The following is a 20,759-nucleotide window of genomic DNA, read 5'->3' as shown; positions in this document are numbered from 1 at the left end:
AGCAAAGGCCAACTCTTAACCACTTTTAGATATATACAGAAAACAATTATCATTGGTCTATTACAAATGCATGTAGGTGGGCACTTGAAAAAATAACTAGATGTATTTAATTAAGGCGTGAGAATGTGGAATAGAAAACAAAAATAAAATAATCCATTTGAAGCAAAATTCCAGACGGATCGGTTTATTCAGATGGATTATTTTATTCACACAGTTTGTGAACAGAATTGGTTATCTTTTTTTTAAACAGTATTTGTGTGTTGGACTATGTGTCAATGATTTTTTTTGTTTATTTTCTTGCACATTAAATTTGTTTGAAGTTATATGTATGATTTGTTTGCTAATTTGCTTTCATTAGAAAAATAAAAGTACAATAAAATCCCGAAGAAGACAATTTAAGCTACGGAGGACAATGAATTTGACCAAAATTGACGACATAATCCAGAACACAACCTTGAATTGCAATTATATTTTTATCTTAACAACTTTCCTTTATGAGGTCAGGAACTAGCCTTTTTTAAAAAGAGAACAAAAGCTAGTTAAAATTCATTGCGCGGAGATGAATTAAAGGTGAGGTTATAGATCTTCAATCAATGTTTCTAATCGTTAAGATCTTTATTTTTATTCCTTTTCAAAACCAACTATTTTTGGGGTTGGTTTGAGCAAGGTAATGATTTTTTTTGGGCCTATATTTTGCACTTGTCCATCCCCTGGTGACCAAATGGTTGAAGTTCTTGTCACGTCGTGTTGATTTCCCCTGTACGTTCATCAATGGGCTGTGTGCACAACAACTGTTTGATGAGTAAAATTGAAGGCAAGTCTTGTAAACTGACGATGCCCTCTCGGCAAAGACATGGCATGGCAAAGACAATGCGCGCACACATCTCCTTTGCACTCTTGAGACTTTAAGCTCCTTATCTTGCTGCTTTAGAAAAGAAGCAGACAGTACTGTGGTGGAACCAATGTTTCCAAGCTTGAAAATATGCGGATGAAAAAAAGAGGGTGTGTTTCTTTACACCAATTATTCTGTGACAGTAACATATTAAGATTGTGGTTTATCTCAAAATAGCATTTTTTTTTTATAACTTCCATGAAATGGAAATTATGGGTTATTTTGGTAAGAATGCTCATATTTTGGTCACTTTCATTTTGTCACATACTAAAATGACAAAAAATATATATATTTTCTGTGAATCATTGCTTCCATAGTAAATAACTGTTTGTATGGTAGACCCTGGAATACATTTCTATAAATAGTATTATTAACGCATTTTACGTGACGAAATGGTAATATTTTGCACAAATCTTTAATTTTAACCAATACATGTTATTTGAAAAAAAAAATCTGAGACAATTCTCATTAAATTTAGATCAAAACTCCTTAAATTTAACTCAATTTGTAAAGTTTATATTAGAAAACCGGTCATGGAATGGCTAGATGGAGGAAAATAATCGTTCTTAGTGTCATTCTTGGCCTATTGTTGTCGAGCATTATCTGAATTTGTCAAAACAAGCAAGACAAAAGCACCTTGATAAGAAAATAACCCTTGTGAGGGCAAACATACCGTTTCCAAATGTAAACACAGGTTGCAAAAGTGACATAATAACCTATTTCAAGTGATACATTCTAAAACACAAGACGCTCATGTTCAAATTATATAACATTTGATCAGGTACAAAGCCTAAGAGCCTTTTTAAATGGCATAATATTTTCTGCAAGGACACAATATACGTATCTATATTAGCACAAACTTGTTTACCAAATTTTCAAAACATTTAAAGCATATATTACACTAGCAGAATAAAAATACATTACTAGATGACAGATCTATAAAGTTACGGCCTTTATGTGAGATACAAAAAATAGAAATGCCTACTTAGTACTTGTTTGTCTTGAGAAGTTGATTGACAGATGATGAAAGTTGATTACAAGATATTTCAATATGTTGTTGATTTTTTAAAATTCATATAAATTGCTGAAAATAGAAAGATATATTATAATTCTGGTCCTATCCAGTCTGATTTTTACGTCTCCCTCCTCCAAGACATTTGAATCGAGTAATTAGAATCGTTATCAGGATTCTGAACAACTTTCTGATGAGTTAAATATTTGATTAAGGTATGGTAGAGGACGGGGATATATCGAAAACATGTCTGACCTCATGATATATAACAATTCAATTTGATTTTACAGGATATTTCACCCCGTAGGAGCATGACGACTGATGTCAGAGGTCACTGATAAGAGGATTCATAAACTATCGCAATTTTGCATATGCTGTTGTTGTTGTTTGTAAGCATCTTAACACAAATGTGGCCCCTTCCCACATTGCCAGATGCTGTGGATAAGTAGCAATTCATATTCATCACTCAATATGAATGTGTACTGTTCCAAGCTGTTTTGTTAGCTTCTTTTTTTACTTCCCGGAGGTCAGAGTGGTGAAAAAGAAAAAAAAGTGCCTATTTGTTTATCTTTTGTGAGTCCGTCAGTCTTTCTTGGCATGAATGAAACGGATTAAAAAGGAGACTTGAGAACGAGCGCCAAGATGGAGACAATGTAAACAGACTACCTTGCTGTCTTTGCGAGACTGTCATGGCAGATCACAACGTTTTTTTTTTCCGTCAAAGCACTGTGTGTCAGTCCATCAGTTATATTAGCCATCTAAGTGGGCCTCAATCAAGTGCAGTCGGGGTGAGGAGAGTCTTGTCTGTGCCGTGTGTGTCCCCGCAGAAGGAAAATGTTCCGTATTGATTTCGTGTCTTTTGAGAATTTCGATGGAAGTGACAGTTAGTGACTGAGCTCTTTTTTTTTTTTTTTTGCAGACAGAACAACGCGGGAGAAGAAACAGATTGAAAGTGGACTGGGAGTATTAAGCAGATGTTTTTTTGTTCTGTTACAAAACGGATAGGACTAATTGTTTGAGAATGCCCAGTTATGGCTTCCTGCCAAATGATGATGCCAATACGCAGATTAGTGTGTGCAGGGGGAAAAAAAATAAGATTATACATTTCCTGGTAACTTTTTCTGGTGTTTTATAGAGTTTTTCTTTTATTTTGATATCTGTTTTAGCTGGTAAGATTGACGGCTTCTAGTGGATGGGCAGATTAATATGAATTAATATGTATATGTTCGCAATTTATAAGTCTAAAAACCATTTTTATCTAATAATTATATATATAAAATACTGGGCTTGTACATTGATAATTCAAAACTTGTACTTCTATGTTACAAACTAGATTGTGGTTTAGTCAATAGTTTGTTTTTCAGTATTTGGTGCAATATATTGTTGCTTTAGATAAGAATCAGTGACATATTTGAGAAGAAAATTAAACTTGAAATATTCCAATAGCGGAAATAATGTTGTTGACGGACATTATTCATGTAGCAAGCTATTTATTCCACCATCCCCAGAGAGTGACTAAATGCAGAAAACAGATGCTTTGTGCTGTTCTTTTGTCATGGGATTGTTTTCTTGATCATCAAGAAATAATTCCAAGAGATAATTCCTTGTCTGGTCACGCAGTGAGTCACTGAGCAGAATTCTGTTTTGGGTGTCTGGAAAAATTGGGCTGAGGCAAATCGTAAGTTCGACAATGTTTTTTTGGTTTTCTAAAAAAGAATGCTGTTTTTTTCAAGGAAAGAAAAAGCTTTGGCATTCTGTGTTCATTTATCAGGCTCTTGACGTCCTTGCCTTCACTTTGGGGAAGCAGTAAAATCCCTTTTGATTGCTTTCTTTTTTTCAGCGAGAGAGTTAAACAATTCTTTTGAAGTATTTCATTTACTCTGTATTTTTTTCTCCTATTAAATATGTGGATTTGGCTTGTAACCACAGCGTTATAATTCCGTGCTGCAAGATTTACATAAAAACCCTACAGTCTGGAAAGTTTTGAAGGGATTCTGGCAAAAAAAAGGAAAGAAAAAACGGAGGATGAATGACTAAAATGAAAGTCTCAAACACCGGCGGGTGGCTATAGGGACGATGTACTGGGATGAGGGGGTGGGTGGCGCTAAGGGCAAATGGAGAGCCACTGGGGGGATTGGAAGTGAGGGGTGTGTGGCGGGTAGCTGAGCCCAAGCTTGGCTGTGTATGAGAGCGGCAAATCCGACTTGGTTGGTAAACAGTGGCTTGGGGGACACTTCTTTTGCATGCAGGCTAAGATGGAAGCCCCCTGTGATCCTAATAGAGTATGCTCATGGAAATTGCCATAAAAAAATGCCAGCAAGATGGCAACAACACACACCACGGCACATACAACACACACAGACAGATGTACACTAGCCAATAAATGGGAATGGCTTGGAGAGCCCCCCAGCTTTTGTGCACTTGAATGCCTTTTGGTGCACTTGTTCTCAGCTCCCAAGCATCAGAAGGGCATCATCATCTTGCTTTTAATTCAAAACCCATCAGTTTAGCCAGGCAACTTCAAAAAGAAGCATCACACTTTCTAGCAGTACACAGCGAGTAAGCTAATTTAATGGTAGTGGTTCGAGAAATTCTAGGCAGGCTCACTATTCTTTTGCCCGTAGACTTTTGCATCAAACACTGACTTTGAGTTGGGTGCTGACTTTGTGGAGTCACAGATATTATTATTTGTTTGTCTGCTTTTTTTTTGTTGAGGGGAACGGCATCTATGTGTGTGTGTGTGTTTAAATTTGATCTGTGTATTTATTTTGCTGCCTGTGAACTTTAACTTTGACTGAAAAAAACAACTTTCAGCCCCGGTTTAAAGCTTCTGTGCAAAATCCTCAGTTAGGTTTATAAGCAAGTTGATTATATAGTGATTGAATCTTTGAAAATATTTTTAATAGTTCAGTTTTAGGATGTTCCCTATAATGAACTAATATTCTGAGTCTGTCCCTTCCCTGTGCATTATTTTCCTTATGAGGAAAATCCCCATCATTTATCTTCATCAACTATTATGGACACTGTGGTGAACAGAACCTGTAACCGAAAATATCAAATCAACGATACGTTTTTCTGAAAATGGCAGATTCAATTTTATTCGTCTCCCTGAGGTGTCTTTCCAACGGCGGGTGTACTGACCCTTCGCTTGTCTGACACATCCTCTCACAGCCCAAGAAGAGCTTTTCTAGATTATTTCTGTCTCTTTCAATCGGAGGGATGCAATCTGGATCCCCCTAAGATGTTTGAAATTACATTTTCTGTCAAAGATAGGAAGACCCGGGAGAGCAGAATGTAAATAATCTACACAAGACAAAAACAGATGAAGCCCGTCTTGTTTTGACATCTGGTAAATCAGCATTTCCTCCTTATGTGGCTCTCTGTAATATAGTGAATAACCATAAAATTACTTTTAGGACTTTAACTTACTTTGTCAGTTCATAGGAATTGGCGGTAAAGAAAAACTATTAGGTTGGATTCTGTCTTTAATTAAATAATTCTCACAAAAAATGAGTTTCTTTATTATATGTATATGATTTAACAGAGATTGGTTGATAGTCTGATAGTACAGATAACAAAATAATAAAGGTATTACATTTTCCATACATACCAGTATTTGATCTAACGTAAAGAAAAAATATATATATATATATTTTATTTTTTTCATGCTACTATAATTCTCAACCTCTTTGATATACCACTACCTTCCATATTGTTTCCGTGTCTATTCTTTTCCAAACAGATGGCATTACAATTTTCATAGGCAGAAAGAGACACAAATATTTTCCTAACGGAGAAACCAAAGAGGCATAATGTAATTATATTCCGTAGAATCAAAATGATGATACAAAAGGGGAGGTTTAACATCCAATTATGACACAGATTTTTTATAATATATCCCATCGGCCTATGTATGGCTTACATTTATATTCCCTTGTAAATTGAAATTGATTTGTATGGTGTGTATGCAATAGACACATTGATATTCCAGACGGATTGCTTGCACGGATGAAAAATTGATGGGGAATAAAAAAAAACAAACATGGATGTACACTTTGATTGGAATACTGCAAGAGGGGGTGATTCAGCATAGATTAGGTTGACTACTACTACTACTACTACTCTGTCAAGTTGAAAATGATAAAACTGCAGTAAAATTGGCCTGTTTGCAAAGGATTCCTGAGGGCAAGGATTATGAAGGTTTTTCATCCAGCGTCTTGCACCATATTGATTCAGTTATAACTAAGAGATTTATCAACACAATGTTTGACAGGGACTTCAGGAACACTTAGAATTAAGTTACAACTACAAGAGAGGAAAGAAGAAAAAAAATTGCCACTGCAGCAGAAATTCCTAAAAGGACAAATGACTCAAGTGAAGCTTATTTGCCCACACTTTACACACATTATACCTAATGTATGTAGGTGCTCTCTGCATTTGACAGTTTTATTAATGCATTGTCACAATAATGGGAATATAAATATAGATGGTTCGGTTATGCATTATTTTTCCCAAAAAAGGCAGACTCTGTGGAAGCCAATTTTGTGTCTGGTGTCAGTCAAAAGCAAGACATTTTTTTGGGGGACGTTTCTTCATCTGGCTTTCTCTCCTCACACTTTCTCGCGTGAGAATTTTGCATAAATCGGATCATGTCGACCCTAGAATTAGGTCAGAATCAGGGTTGGATGGGCAACGGAGCGCGCAAGGGTGCTTGCTGCCCAAACCATGTCAAGTCAAGTAGAATCTAGTTATGTAGACCACAAATACACCTCATTTTCTCTGAGGCAGTTTGACCATGGAACACTTTCAAAAATGTCAGTTTTAAGTTATTAGATTAAAACAGGGTTAATTGGAGGTGGTGTCATATCAGTATGAACAACTAAAGCATTTTTGCAGACGGATTACAGGATATTTTCTCTTTTTGGACCAATCCTAGAAAGCGTTAGGTATTAGAAACTCAGCGGAGTTTTTTTTTTTTTGTTTGTTTGTTTTTGAAATATGAAACAAATAAGTGCGTAAAATAAGGAAGAGGATAAAAGCACAATTTCTTACACATGAAACACATTCCTGTATGTTTTAAACCTTTTTTGTGCGCAATATTTCACATGATGCTTATAGATACTTGGCATATATTTATGTATGTATTTGGTAAAAATAAATGCTTGTTCAAAATAACATTTATAGTCATTTGTTTGGTGTTATTTTCAAATATTTGCCTTGATTTTTTCTTTTTTTTCAAATAGCTTCAGCTCTATCTGGTTTAATTAATGTGTTAGATTGACAGTAATTTATGGGGTAGGAAGTGCTGTTTCCTTTTCCTTTTAATGAAATTTATGGTTCTAATTATTACTTGCTTGATTTTTATTGATGATATTGACACAGAAAATGCTAAATAATGAGATAAAGTAGTGATATTTCAATATCCTTGTTTTACCCTTGTGCCTCCGATAAAAAAATGTAAACAATTTTTTAATGTTTGTCCTTAAACCATCCAAACTCCTTACTTGGCAATTTTATAACTTTCATAATGTAGGGAGAAAGTATGCCAAATATAATTTTTATACTGTAAATGCATAAAAAAGTGATACGAAAACAAAGAGCACTCTGAGTGCAGACCTTGCTAAGGTTTTAACACATGTCACTTGGGAAATTAATTAGTAACAGCTACCAAATAGAATTTTAACATTGAAAAGGGACATTCCTCCCTCCCCATCCATAAAAAAATATTAATCTAATTTAAGTGTTTGGGCGTCACGAAAATGGAGTCAATCAGGAGAACTTTAACAGAATAAAAAATTCAGAACATTAGATTAAAAACTGTCAATTGTATCATCACAAGTGAATGAAGAAAAGAACATTTTGGAGGCAATACATTTTTCCCATTAAATTACAAGAACATTTGTAGAATCTAAATAAGTTGAGCTTTCTATGCATCCTACATTTTGGTGGCAATACATTTTTCCCAATAAATTACCCTAACCCTAACCCTATTAAGAACATTTGTAGAATCTAAATAAGATGAGCTTTCTATGCATCCTAATGTCTGATGTTCACACGCCATTGTTCACCCGTCCCAGAGTTTAGCGGCAAGTAACAATGTATCATGGGACTGCAAAGAACCTGCTGAGTCCCACATGTGCTTTGGCACTTTTTTTAAGGCCTGGCTGGCTGAGGACTCTCTGGAGGATTCGGCCCACAGCTGTGACGGTGGCGACAGTGCATCTGCCTGATATACTACACTCCCAAGCCCCTTCCTGCTGCTTAACATAAATATGGGCAAAAGCCCGGAAGGTGGTCATGCGTCTTTATTGTATTAACGTGGCATAAAATGCAATCAACTTGATGACCATGCTGCAAAATACAGCAAACTTTTGATTAATTCACTGTACACTATATTTATACTGATAACATCCAAATTTAGGCAAAAAAGGATCATGAAAACCAACTGATTAATCTGTGAGTTGCAAATGCAAGGGCCGTATTTTCCGGACTATAAGTAACACTTTTTTTTATGGCTGGGCCTTTATTTTAGAGGGTGCTGTGATTTTAAAAGGTGCCTATTGAACTTGTTATTCTATTTTACTATAATTACTTTAGCATATGTTTGTTCTTTGTTTTGATAAATTGAAAAATTGCCTCCCCAAAAGGAAATATAAGGTATTTTTTTTCCTCTTCAATACAATTCAGTGTGGATATTTGGAACTAAAAGCAGGTAATGATTTGTGGAGTGCAACGAGTAATGCCCACTACTCTTCTGAGTCAAGAGCTTCCAAAGATGGAAGCAGACCAAAAATATTCGGGCATAACCAATGACAGAGCCTGCAAATGGCCAGAAAAGGCCACTCCATCTGACAACAGTCCTCACAATATTGAGTCAAAAGGCTTTTGCACAAACCGCATTATACATTGGATCAATCTTTTAAAGACAGTGAGCACGTGCATTTATGTATTATACCTTATGAATGCCATATTTTGACCGTATTTCTAAATGTTATGATTTCAAATAAGGTTGGGAAGAATAACACACTCAACGTGGAGTAATTTGATATCTTCCCGTGACTGAAAACCTCACAAATTTACTCAATTACGAAAATGCAAGCTGTCAAGTAAAGGCAAATGGTCTCAAAGCCCGGACAAGCAAGCAAGTTCTGTTGCCAGCAGCAACCTAGAGGCTGAGCCTGTGTAAAACAGACATCTGCCCAGAGGCCTTTTTCCTTTTTTTCCTCCCTTTTGATAGTCCCTTGAACATTATACATTGGTTGATAATACTATTTTCTTCACTTGATTCTACCAAATCTGTGTAGTATTTCAACACATTTACCAAATCAGGAAACACTAGTTGAAAAAGGCCCCTAAATTTGTATAAAATCCATTTCTTAGTATCAATCATCCGTATTTTGTAGAGGAGTAAAAAACTTATATATAAATCAATATAAATTACCATATTTTCACGACTATAACCTCAATGAATGACACATTTAAATGTTTTTCCATATATAAAGCACACTGGATTATAAGGTGCTCTGACTATTTTGGAGAAAATGTAAGACTTTTAAGTGCGCCTTATAGTCATGAAAATACAGTAATTATATGCATGAAAAACATATACATGTAAACAAACATAACTGGGCCAGTAAGACAAATATGCATAACATGTACAGTACAGCAGGCACGGGATGGTATCAGGTTCTCATAATACAATAACCTTGAGCAATAATATTACAGTATCAGTTGCAAATGCAGCACTAAATGTATTATTTCTAAAAATAAATTGTAAGGCATATCATTGGTTCTGAGATCGAGGGTGTGGTCCTATGTTGGACAAACCCAAAAATTAAAATTATCTATAGTTATGAGTGTGAGTGATTGGCGTACATGGAGGAATGTTTTAAGCCTTAAATTCCAACTGCACACCCACGTTTCATGCAAATAGATTTCGGCAGCCAATTCTCATTTCGAAATATGATGCAATAATGAGGGAAGTGTTTGCATCTTCGTTTGAAATAGCTGATGACTTATTGGCCAGGAGGCAAAAATAATTGGTTCACAGCCATATTGTGACCTTTTATTTAAAAAAGAACTCCCGGTAAATAGACAAGACTAGTCTGGGTGAAACAGCAGTCAGATGATAGACCTTTCCACACCTTAAGGCTATGAAGGCAGTGACAAGAGACGACAAAATAGGAAAGAGCTACTCTTAATTTCCGAGGGTTGGGAAATTAAAGATGAAGCGCAATAACAAAACTGATTTTAAATGCGTCTCCAAAGATTTGAAAAAATGCCCTACAGTCTTGCATGAGTGTGGCGATAATAATATCTATGTGCTTTTATGTTTTGGTGGTGTTTCAATTCCTCAAGCATATTAGAGTGCAGCCTATCAAGTATCGGTGGTAAACATTATAATATTTTGTAGAAGGACACGCATTCAAGGTTGTGCTAAGGAGAAAAAGCAGCAAATTTGAGAATGTGTGTGGTTAGTGGTTGTGTTCAACTGGCCTTAGACAGCAAATCCCATGTGAATATAGAGCAGAAAAGATGGCTTTTCACTCAAACTTAAACTTGACACATTGGTCGTGATTTCCCATTTTTTTAGCATCAAGTTACACCAAGTTAAACAACAACAACAAAAATATGAAAATAGCCTTGAAGTATGAATAGGCAGAGCTGTATTTGTCATCAGATTGCCTGAAAAGACATTTTTTCTGACAATTTCACTCCCAAAACTCACAAACTCAAATAGTAATGTTGTAAGCTTGGGGTTCTTTACTTTATAAAAATAGTTCTCCTACCTCCCTCACACACAAAAAATATCTTTTCTTTTATGAATTGAAGATAAAAATTGCCCGGATTTCAAAAAGACATTCCTAACATTAAATAGTGCATCAGTTAAATGCTGAATGATCACATATAGCATTTAATTCCAATAGTTCTCTCTTGTGACTGTGTATGAATGTTTAAATGAAGCATAACATGTTTACCAAAACATGACCAAAGAGCATACTTTCTCTTTTTATTTTTGCTTAAAGCACCCTCCAAGAATATTGAATGAGTGAGGCCAGATGATTTATCGAAGCGGTAGGTTATAAATATTTGCATTTGGCAATAAATGTGAGGTGACAATTTATGTTTATTTTCAGGTATTTGCATATTTAGCAAATACAAACCTAGAAAAATGTACTTTTTTATTCAAATTCCGCTTTGCACAGTGCAAAATTTTGATTTTTTTTGGGCAGAACAAATCAATTACCCAGAAAAAAAAACTAATTTTCATCCTTTTCTACAGTCAGGCTATTATACAATTGCAAAATCTTATAATATCTTAAGAAATGTGTTTGTCTGCAATACAGACCAATTTAGTCTTGCCCATGAGCAACGGTTCATTGGTATTACACTAAATTATAGAATTCCAAATGATTGTTGACTATACTGTAAAGCAGGCATGTCCAAAGTCCGGCCCGCGGGCCAAATAAGGCCCGTGGACAAATTTTTACCGGCCCACGGCCTCTATCATGAAATCAATAATACACGGCCCGCCAGCACTGTTGACCACAGTATAAAATACATGAGTTCATTATTTTTTTGTGATGGTCAAAATCACAGTTTGAATATGCAGTGATCATTGTTTTGTTTTCAGCACTGTTCCTACAGTGAGCATATAATAGTGAATAATATGTGATGTTTCACATGAACTTAGATATCCTTGATAGTTTTCTTAATTTTTTGTGGTTTGTGATTTCGGTAAAAACCTAAATGTAAAAAAAAATGTAAAAGTAAAAGTATGCCATTTGCAATTAAAAAAAATCCCAAAAAGTTAATTTGCATTTAATGTTAATGGTTCAAAGAATGTCAGGCAAAAAGTCGGCCCGCACACATTTTCACCTTACCAAATCTGGCCCTCTTTGCAAAAAGTTTGGACACCCCTGCTGTAAAGATTGTGTATTAGAGCCCTTTTATTAGGACACCTGGAGTTTCTTTTCAATATGGAAAAAGATGTAAAATATTCTCTTTTAGTCTCTATCTTTACCTTCCATCCATTAACTGATGCTGACAACACTTTAATAATTGTAGCTTATATGCAAATAATAAAAATGTGTAACAATATTATGGAGTTCAAATGTATTGCAGTTATCTTTAGAGTCACAACAGGATTGGTGGATTCTGCCTACACACACCTGGACCTAAAAGTTCCATCAAGCATGCTTAATGGCTTCGTTTAGCGAGGTGGGTGTGGGTGTCTTTAGAAGGGTTGAAGGTGCTCTTTGCCTGCCACATTTACTAATTGTTTTTTAATTACACCACCGACTGTATCATCTCCGGTAATTTGAGACAGCAGGTCAATTTCCTGATAGAGCGATGAAACAGTAATGCAATTTTGGGTGCACGGTGTCTATTTCAGCCAGCTTGAAGCTGCTTCAAGGAACTTCATCATTAAATAAATTGGGGGGTAAAAAAGAAGATTTTACAGGAGTTTCCAAAAGAAATAGAAGATATTTTCTGTCATACTTGGTGAATGTTCAAAAAAGAGTTGGTTTTCTTTATTATGACAGTAGGTAGAGTCATAAGTAGGTTTAAAATGAAGCTTTTGGAAGTGAATGGATTATCTTTTGCAAAAAAACGAGTCTCCTACCTTCTTTTTTTGCTTCTACTACAACAAGCGAATCTGTAAGTGGTCGCTTGACCTTGACGTGCTCATCACGTATTAATTTTCATGCCTATGTTTTGTCAATAAACACATTTTGACACGGTATTAGCACATGGTTTCAGATATAAACTGGATGCTGCCATTATAAGAGATATATTTTCCTGAATAGGTTTCAGTCCTCAATCTAAGTAACACATCATACAATGAATATTGTATAATAAAATTGTTTTTCCTAGAAACATGGTTTTAGAATAGAAGAATCACAATTTAATAACCATTAATATATTCAGAAGTTCTTTATTATTTTTATTATACTATGTATAACACCAATATAGGCTTGATACAGACATGTTGCACTGAGGTTAGGGATTATTACATAGTTAGTCAGCTTATTGTACACAATAACATGTGTATATACTTGAACTGTTGTGGGGTCATCTCGGATTCAACAATAGTTGCTAGCAGTGTGGAAAAAAGGCAAAAAATAAAAAATAAAATTGCAGACTGCACACAGTATTATGCCTTATTCTCCATGCTTCTTTTCCCTGCTGTGCTTTCATTAAATGTCAATCACTGCTAACTCCAGTGAAGCCGAAGCGATCAATACCACTGTGTTGGCTACCATGTGATAGGTGAACTCCAATCGTCTGTAATATTGAGTATAGCAGACCCTTCAGGAATTGTGCATGCTTTGAATACAATTTGTTGATGCTGGACAAACAGGAAAACTAATTGCGTCCTAAAAATATTTTGATAATAACATCATTTTTCCATCTTTGACTTCGCATAGCACCACATTTAAAGAAACAGCAACCTAAATATAATCCTGTTTCATGCCCTAAAATAGTACGCCCATTACTGTACGTTGTTGAATGTAATAACCAGATGATAGTTGCTTCTGGTGGTAATAGCGCCTTAAGGTTATAACTGTCAGTGATCATATCCTGCAATGAGTATTGCGGGCAGGGCTCTACCCACACCCATCCTCCAGGACTCATAAAGACCACCCTGAGCTTTCGTTAAGGCAATCAAGATATGCATGGACATTCGTTTCAGAAGCCAAATGGTGCAATTCAACCCTGACCTGCCTTCAGCGTAAAATGAATTGAGACTGAATTATTCTCCTCCAGTTACTTTGCCATGCACCACCGCCATAAAGAGCAGTCACTCTAATTTCCTCTGACAAATCGTTAAATAGCCCCGGCACTAATGTGTCACTTCATTTCTACTCAGGCTAGTTTAGTAAAATTCCAGTATCCAAACATGCAACTTACTGTAAGAATACAATTCTACTGCTTGCCTTGACAGTGCTTTGTTTTGACATGTTTCTTTTAGAAAAAAAAATCCTAACTAAGCCAAACATAAATAATCATCGATACTTATTAATATTGATAGTATAGCTTTAACGTAGTCGGCCACTCAAACTTTTGGACAGAGAAGAAAGTCATGTTTAGGGATTGTTTAAAGTTGGTCGAATTCATACCACAACTCTAAGCAAGCAATGTGGCATTCAGTCCATGTAGTATGAACCAAGGGAAATCTCTTTGGTCCACCTTGTGAGATCCAGCCCAAGTCAGGGTTTATACTCCTGCACATAACAGATTTCATCCTACGGGTCGCAGGCTGCGGCCAATGGCGAAATCGCTTCCCCAAAGGTTTGAAACGCTGCTTTCCGAAAGTGACTGCTGGGTCCTAATTGGGTTTTGTGATTGGTTCCTGAATTGCCAGGACTATCCAAAAGGAAAAAAGAAAGACAGAACTTTCTAGTGTGAGTCATTCACTTTATCTCTCAATCTGGACTTTTTTTTCCCCCATTGACAGGGACTGAATCGGGTGATTACCAAGTCAAAAGATCCAGAGTCCAATACTTTTTGGTGCTATGTCAATGCCTAATGCAGTTCAAAATGTACATAAATGGAGGTGTATCATACACAAAATTGCAGGGCCAAACCCAAGCATTTAAAAAAAGATTCATACCAGAGCCTGAGCCATGCATCCAACTATATCCAATCATAACTTGTCACCCTCACACACCATCTCGGTAACATTCCACATCACAAAGACACTTTCTGTCACCTGGGATCAAGCCACCAATGTCCTTGCTTGGCCACCACTCAGCTTTCTCTGCATTTGACCTCTTTTGCCCCTCCCATAGGTGCTGATCCCAGGAGAATGGAAATAATATACAGTATGTAGATATGTGCGTATGCGCAGTGTAACTGTGACTACTTACCGGTGCATAGTTTCACTGAGAGGCTTCAAAACAGACACCCATTTGAGTCAAATCATGATAAAATTCGCCTTCCATTCCAAAACAATACTCACATTTTCTCACCGGTGCAGTTTGCTTTTGTTTAGTCAAAATGACATTACATTGCAGTAGATATAGTAACAATACCCAGAATCCCTCAAGCATCCAAAATGTGAAAAAGCACTTACTTGAAATGTCATTTTTAGTTAAAATGCGGTATACTCTTTAGCAGGAATGTAGATACAAAATGCATACAGTGCACAGATTAATTTTACTGACCAATTATAATCTTTGTGTTGTCTTTAAGCACATAGACAAATTCTGCAACTCACACCAGAAATACTCAAAATTGAACCCATCTTGAGTAGTTTTATAGAACATATTGCAGATAGTGACTAATGAAGAAAAAATATTCATTGTACCAATATGGCACTCCAAGATAAATGGAGCTCATATTATACATAGTATGTGTCTTAATATCCTGCATAAAACTTTCTCTGCATTGATTGCATTATTGACCTCTTAAACGTAAGATTAGCATGCGTCTTACAGCAGCAATGTGACTTTAATGACATAAAATTGATTTGCCAAGGTCCTTTACAGATTTTTACAGATAATGGGATAACCCAGGAGCTGTAGCAAGGTATAAATCAAACAATTTGTCTGCTGGTTTACTAATGATGATTCAATGATTTTTTGATACATAAGGAAAACTGTTATATTGCCAGTATGGAGCAAACACTTCATATCAGGTGAGATAAATACAATCTTTAGCAATTGTTGAATTAAATGGACCATAGTACACTTTATGAAGGCTACAATCTTACATAGATTCATAAACATGAATTGAAATATGTTCATTAAAGTGTGCTTTACTTTATCAAACTCAAATAATTTATAAAAATGCTATCTTTAGTTAAATTTAATCAGAATTGAAGACAAAACCACTGTTTTCGGACTATTCCATTGAGGAACTCATACACAAACTTGTTGGGGATATTTTTTGGGGATTTTCAGATTCCAAATTTAGTATTTCTTGCTTTGCTATATTTGCAATATTCTGTGACGGTGAAAAACACAGATGGGAAATTATTGCAATTGAGAATGGTGTCCAATAACATTAACTTTCTAAATCATAACATGTGACCCCCTTGCTGCACTCCAGTTAAATGATTAGGCTGGGATTGTTGGTCATTACCACGCAAAGATTTAAGCACTCTCTGGCAACATTCCCTACTCGGTAACATTCATTTTAAACTGTAGTTGGAGTTGGGTGGAAAAACACAACAACAACAACATGCAAGGCTTGTTTGTTAACAACACAACACCCTGAAGGATTTGTGCTGGCAGCATGCTTGGCATTGAATCACAAAATGAGAATTAAAACCACTCTGCATACCTATATTGTCATTTAATAAATAAGGCATACGGATTAAGCATATATGCCTTTTTCTTGACCTCATTTAACAGCCACATTCCTTTTCATATTCCAAAAATGTATATGGATTTTTGAAACCATGTTTCAAGCATTCTGGTTGTTTGGTTATAGAGTAAAATTGGAGCTTTGTTAGCGATAAAAGCAGTAGCACAAATTCACAGACCAAGTTTTCTGTTCGCCTTTTTCATTTTCTTCAAAATATGCCCATTTTCCTTCCACTTTGACCTGAGATCACATTTTCACACATTTCCTCGTTCTCAGTTTCTCCGGCTCTTTGAAAATAAAAGATGCACGTACTATTTTGCACTGGGTAACATTTTGCTGGAGTGTTCCATTGGGTGATTTGAGCTTTTTCAAGATTTCACATCTAAGCATCAAATGGACATGAAGCACCATGTGGAATGAAGCTGAAAGGATTGCCTTCACATTTCTCACTAACACTTCTTAAATAATCCATGGACGCTCTTAACGCTACAGACAACTCAAACAGACTCATTAACTTTTGATATTAAACACCACAATAGTATTTTACCATTAACAGAGAGTGGAATTGTGCATTATCATCCGATGGTGAGTTTTAGGACTCTTCGTGTTTTGCAGACTTAAATACCCTCTTTAAATTTGTCATGCATTCGTAGAATAAATATTGCTGGTTGTATTGTTAAGACGATAAACAAAGCAAGTGCTTTAGTTCTCATGGAGATGAATGTGGAAAAAAAAATGTCAAATGTGTCACGGAAACAAGATTTCACCCAGGGTAATCGTGTTTGCCCAGCTTTGAGCGGTGGGGGTGAGAAAAAAAAAGTTGTTGGTTGTCAAAAATTTGCGAGGAGGGGTACATGTGATGAAGGGCTTTAATTATCAGATTGCTAGCTTGGAAATTATATCAGTGAAAATAGACAAAGCCTCAGTGGGGTGCAGGAAGAACTCCCACTAAACTCAATGGGAGAATGACAGTTAATTTCTACTGGGCGTTTGATTTGCCGTGTTGAGTCTATTTGTAATTGATTGATGCTGTGAGCCATTGAAAAGTGTCAAAAATCAATGCGTCAAAGGGGGCGCTTGACCGAAACAAGTGGTTCGGAGACAACAGTGCTCAAATTAGCTCCCTGTTGGACTGCTAATTATATGTTGATTACTGTATTTTAGTATAAGGAATTTGTTGGTATTGTCTTTACTCAATGACTTTGTCTTTCAATCATTTTGACATTCTTTTAAATCTCGAGTGGATGTAGTTTTTGAGCTTATGCTTATTTCCTTCACTAAAAAAAAGGCTCATTATAATTTTTTTGGGCGAATAATTAAATGTAACATAATTCATGCTAATAGTGAGACTATAAATCACCATTTTGAAGTATGACTAATAACAACTAAAAATCTACAAAGTCGAGTCTCATAGTAAACATGAGAAAATTGCTTATAGGGTTTCCACTTTGTATCAAAAAGATCAGCAAGTTTCTCATCTTCCCCTGAGCTAACATGATTACAATTAGACAAAACAGCCTTTGATACTTATTCATTAACTGCTGACATGAGACATTGATTCCCTTTAACAATTTTAATTACATCTCTCACATATTCTAACCCTCATTAAATGGCATAAATTCGCATAATGCATACACAGAACATCTTGACAGAGAAATCATACTTAAGCCGGGTATAAGTCAGTATTATACGACTTAACGGAACACCAAAATACAGGAGCATGTAATGTTAATTTTGCCCTTGTCACATTCACAACTAGTATTACAGTATGTACAATAAATAATATTTTAAAAACATTTTTTCTCAAATACACATCTAACACCGAGCTTATTCTGTTGAACATTTTTCTTTGAATATATGTATTTATGTATATATATATTTTTTTTATTGTTGTATTTTTTTAATTTTCATATTTTCTATTTAGTTTTTTGTATTTATTTATTTATTTATGTTTTATGTATTTATTTTTCATTTTTTTTTATTTTTACTGCAAGGAGGGAAACAGTAGAGGTAAGGCAAGAAAAAAGAGAATATATAGAGTGTTGAAATACAAACATAAATACAGCTTAAGCCACTAAGCTGATGATTGGAGTGGGAGCACACTATGTAAGCAAATGACTTTGAGGAGGAGGTAGCAGAGGACCCCACTGATTGTGCAATCATACTTTCCCTCACACCCTGCAGTGTTGAGGTGCAACAAATGTAAGTTTTCCCTTGTGAGGAATGTTCACTTTGGAAACTGGTTGCGCATGTAACAAATTGGCTGTTGCCTGAAACAATGTCATCATCTTTTGCGCTGCTTTGGGAGCAATATCTGGATCGGAAATGATTTTTATGAAGACGTGCACATTTTTGGTCTAAGAGAGTCCTTTAGTAAATATAAAACAAGATAGTGGGTTACAATTATAACATAAAGACAAAATATTTCGAAAAGTCTTGTTTTGAGTGGTGGGTTCATATCCAACTGCTAAAATGCATTTTATGTAGCACTTACTCAGAGTAGCACCAGCCTAAACATGCGTCATCACAACAACAAAAAAACATTTGTCACTCGGAAATACTAAGTCATATAATTTTCCTCGATTATTCTCAGTTCTCTGGCAGTGAATGGACTTTTCATACATTTCAGGCCCTTCTGATAACCCCAAAAATATAACCCAACCATAATATAATTATGACAAATGAAATAAAAATACACTGTCAACCCACAAGTCCCGCGGTGTCCCATTCAAAGTTAAGTGACTGTATTTAACAAGGTACTCACTCATTATTTTTCATTGATGATCATCCGCCAATCCACCAAGGTCCTCATTTTCTGTGTCCGAAATGAACAACTGGTCCAGTTCCCCATAAAACGCCTTGTCCATTCAAAAAAAAAAGTTTAAGACTTTTAAAATCTACCTTTTGGTCAAGATACAGAATTTATGTCCTACTTACCTACAATTCAGGGTGCTCGGATCATTCATGTGATTTTATCTAAGACCACATTCTTCTCATTCCTGGTAGGAAATATTTGAGGCTGGTCCGAAAAAAAGATCCAAATCAAAAGCATGCAATCACAATTTAAACCTGCAGAGCCTATTACTAAAAAAAAAAAAAAAAAACATAGTTGCCTCACCCTTGAGTAATGAGAATTAATCTAATAAAGAACTAATGTCTACTCAGTGCACTTGTGTCAGAGCATGAGCATAAAAAAAATACCCCAACTTATTTATACTGTGCCTTATGACCAAATTACATCATCCACACTATCAAGGGATGCATTACATGCAGCGAGCAGAATTTTGTCCACAAAGATTTAGGCAGCTTTAATTACACATGCGCCTCGGATACCCATGGCGAGCAGAGCAAAGTGCATTGTTGCTACTGTATGTATAAACTAATTACTTGAGTAGTAATTTCTACCCATGGTGACCTAATCTCCAATTATATAAAGGCACAGTTGCATGTGTCAGCTTTTTCCACCTCACATTTTGAATTTTACCTGAAAATGCTCACATCTGTACCCATAATGCTGTGCAACATATAGTATGACAAAGGTAACCAACCAATCCAGTCTGGTTTCCAAATCTTCCTTCTCCAACACACCTGAATCCTACCATTGATCGTTAAAAGGCGTGGCTCGTTTTATTCAGGTGAGTTTGAGGTGGGTGGAGTCAAGAGTTGGTAACCATTGAAACAGAAACATATTGTATTTGCACAGCAAAATCCATTTTCTAAGCAAAAATGTTGTGGTACCTCTATCAAATTAAGTGGTTTTGTAACATGATTTTTTGGTAGGGAGAAGCATATTTTACACTGAATTAGCTTCACATCTGGGTCAAATGTGTTTTTAAAGAAACACATACATTAAAAAAAAAGGATTTCAAATGCAAACAACAAACTACTTGACTTTGAAGTTATCCCCTCCAGTCAGATGCTTATTCCCTCCTTCTCTGACAAGTCTTCATAAACACACTTTTGGAAGGATTATTAACTGGCTCAGTCACTGACATCTCACTATTGTCAATGTCTACAAATAGCTTCCCTTGGTGAACTCATTGGTAAAGATGGACCTACCACAGGTTAGCTGATTAGGGAGGTCGCTCCGGCACAGCAATTATCTTCTTGTGCAGCAATTGTAGCGTTCTGTAATCACGGCGAAACAACAAGATGTCCTGACAATCTTTTCGTCTATTCCCGTGCACAAACAAAGCAAGAACTGCTGGATTCTGTGGTTGATGTGCTAGAAAATGTGGAACATCTGACATGGTGGCACGAACTCAACATTGGCCTCTTCTGCTCACGTTGAGGTAAGCAATAAACATTACTTGGACTCTGTACTTCACCTGCCTTGCCTTCTTTGGCCTTGATGATGTTAAACTTGCCACTGAAATGTAGTGTTAGATCTGTGGTGCATTATCATACCAGGTTCAATGGCTGCAGAGAGCCAAGATCACAGTTGTAGACTAAAAGTGAATAAAATTAGTAGTAGCAGTTTCTAGTTGAGACTAAAAATGTATCGAGTTGTGGACTAAAAGTGAATAAAATTAGTAGTAG

General features: G+C 35.8%; 1 long non-coding RNA gene across 3 annotated transcripts; it reads right to left on the bottom strand.

Moving 5' to 3' along the window:
• Positions 1–281: 281 nt before the first annotated feature.
• LOC144207544 (uncharacterized) lies at positions 282–19,690 on the bottom strand. Of its 3 annotated transcripts, XR_013328702.1 has the most exons (4): positions 19,339–19,690; positions 19,158–19,239; positions 18,985–19,078; positions 282–973 (listed from the first exon to the last, which is right to left on the bottom strand). It is a non-coding gene; the product is annotated as an uncharacterized LOC144207544 (long non-coding RNA). The 3 variants fall into 3 exon arrangements; XR_013328701.1 differs by lacking the exon at positions 19,339–19,690 and having other exon boundaries at positions 19,158–19,312; XR_013328703.1 differs by lacking the exons at positions 282–973; positions 19,339–19,690 and adding an exon at positions 5,019–5,284 and having other exon boundaries at positions 19,158–19,312.
• Positions 19,691–20,759: the final 1,069 nt, after the last annotated feature.

The sequence above is a fragment of the Stigmatopora nigra genome, chromosome 14 (genome assembly GCF_051989575.1).
Source record: "Stigmatopora nigra isolate UIUO_SnigA chromosome 14, RoL_Snig_1.1, whole genome shotgun sequence".
In the NCBI taxonomy this organism is placed as follows: Eukaryota; Metazoa; Chordata; class Actinopteri; order Syngnathiformes; family Syngnathidae; genus Stigmatopora; species Stigmatopora nigra.
Note: the sequence above shows the minus strand (reverse complement) of the source record. Positions and strands in the feature narration are given on the sequence as shown.